The sequence below is a fragment of the Canis lupus genome, chromosome 4 (assembly GCF_011100685.1).
Source record: "Canis lupus familiaris isolate Mischka breed German Shepherd chromosome 4, alternate assembly UU_Cfam_GSD_1.0, whole genome shotgun sequence".
Taxonomy (NCBI): domain Eukaryota; kingdom Metazoa; phylum Chordata; class Mammalia; order Carnivora; family Canidae; genus Canis; species Canis lupus.
Genome location: NC_049225.1, coordinates 49,681,591 through 49,684,084, shown reverse-complemented (window position 1 = coordinate 49,684,084; position 2,494 = coordinate 49,681,591). Strand labels below are relative to the sequence as shown.

The window sequence follows — 2,494 nt, the reverse complement described above, 5'->3', positions numbered from 1 at the left end:
GACATAAGCAGAGGGAGAAGCAGGCTTCCTGCAGGGAGCCTGATGTGGGACTTGATGCTAGGACCCCAGGATCATCCCTTGAACCAAAGGTAGATACTCAATCACTGAGCCACCTAGGTGCCTGAAAAAAAAGTAGTTTTTAAAAAGAATCACATTGGAGTACTAAAAACCAATATATTTTAACCATTCTGTTCAACATGAACAATTTTCAAATTGGCTTTATAACAGACAAGGAAATACCTTCAGGAAACTGCTTTTGGGGAGTTAATGTGAACTAATAGCTATGGCCCTCTGGTGAGCCCCATGGCAAATGTCCAAGTCATTCAGTGATTTATAGGGCAAAGCAGCCTGGAGCTATTTTAACAAAATGTGGACCTTCTGAGCCAATATTTCTCATCTGCTATTGCTCAGTTTAAAAAGAAACACGGTTTCTGAGTTACGGGTACCCCAAGGGTATAATTCTATACTGGGTTGAAGCTAAAATTAGCAAAGCCAGAGTCCTATTTCTGTAAATAAAATTACTATAGGTACAATTGAAACTTTATTGGTACAATTTAACATAAAGTGACTACAAATAAAACTAGATGGAAAATGGATCAACTTATAGACCCTCTGAACCCAAGGTCCAACAGGGTACAAGGCTATGACTTCCTTATTGAACAGTGCCCTGACTCCCTTGAAAATAAGAAGGAACTGAGTCCTTGTGAAGACTTACTGAATAGTAGTGCAATTATACTTGATACTTGAATTTAGTTCCTTTTCTGTTTTAAGCATCTACTGACTCCTGTCTCTCTTCTTCTTAATCATTTACTTTTTTCCCCCAAAACACTTGATGCCTTTGTAAAGTAATGAAGATACAATTCAATTCAATAAGTTTGTTGAGTACTTGCCATCTGCCAAGCACTGCACTGTGCTTTGGAGATATCATGGTGAAAACTATTGACATGGGTTTTGTTCTCATAGAGTTTACACTATATTTCAAAAAAAAAATATTATAGAAAAGGAAAGGTATAATCACAAAATCTTTACCTTTCTTTAAATCATATGTGTGTGTGTGTGTGTGTGTGTGTGTGTATGAGAGAGAGAGAGAGAGAGAGAGATGCCTTAAGCTGGTTTTCTTTTATTAATTTTAATATACAGTTGGTCCTTGACAATTCAAGGGTTTAGATACTGACTCCCTCTGCAGATGAAAATTAGCATATAGCTTTGGACTCTTTCAAAACTTAACCACTAACAGCCTGCTAATGTTGACTAAAGTCATACTGATAATGTAAACAGCCAATTAACATATTTTGCATATTATGTATTGTATTATATATTGTATTCATACTGTAAACTAGAAAAATGTTATTTTAAAAGTCATAAGAGAAAACATATTTATAGAACTATATTTATCAAAGCAAACTGTGTACAAGTGGATGCAAATAGTACAAACTTGTGTTATTCAAGTTTCAACTGTATTGATATCTTTTCTGTCTTTATTTATATTTATAAGATATAGATGGAAAATAAAACCAGAAGATGGTGAATCATTGGGTTTCCCCAGAATAATATATTATTCATTAAAAAACCCCATTAAAATATTATTATTCAGGACACTTGTTAACAAAATTATAAAAGACTATTTAAGAGAGACTACTGTAATGGGGGCTTTGCAGTGGGAGAAAGATGTAGAGTTCAACTACAAATAAAAGAACAAGTGGGAATTTATGGCCAGAGTACTGTAGGGCTCAGTGGATGGAAAATTACAAAGAGGACACATCAAAGCTTAGAGGGATTTTTTGCTAGACTGACTCAACAGGATTCTTGCTGAAACTGGGCAATGCAAAGATGAATATACAATTTCAAATGAATACATAATTTCCAAAGTTGAGCCTATTTGAGATAAAGGGCTCAGAGCTGCTGTACTAAAGCTTGGTCAAGGAGAGAATCTTTGTTAGTACCTAATAGAGTAGTGAATTAGTTTTTCTTTCAAAATTGTCATTTCTGGAATATATAAGAAGTTACATAACCAACATGCATTTCTTTTAAACATGTACTGATTTTTAGATATGGAGATGTTACCTAGGAACTAAACAGTAGAAAATCTTAAAGTGCTCTGAAAAGTGTTTTATGTTAAATTGTTGACCTCCTGTGCTCACTTTGGCAGCACACATACCAAAATTGGAATAATACAGAGAAGTGTAGCATGGCCCCTGTGCAAAGATGACATGCAAATCTGTGAAACTTTCCATATTTTAATGATTTCACTCATGTATGGAATTTAAGAAGCAAAACAAACAATCATAGCAGGAAATAAGAGAGAGACAAATCAAATTGTTTAGAGAACAAATTGATGGTTACTGGAGGGGATGTGATCAGGGTGTGGGTTAAATGGGTGATGGGTATTAAGAAGGGAACTTGCTGTGATGAGCACAGGGTGTTGTATGTAAGTGTTGACTCAATAAATTATACACCTGGCACTAATATTACACTGCATGGGAGCTAACTAGAA

General features: G+C 34.9%; 1 non-coding gene across 1 annotated transcript; it reads left to right on the top strand.

The window, feature by feature from the left end:
- Positions 1 to 2,133: 2,133 nt before the first annotated feature.
- On the top strand, positions 2,134 to 2,240 carry LOC119871664. Its single transcript, XR_005358730.1, has one exon. It is a non-coding gene; the product is annotated as a U6 spliceosomal RNA (small nuclear RNA).
- The last annotated feature ends 254 nt before the right edge of the window (positions 2,241 to 2,494 follow it).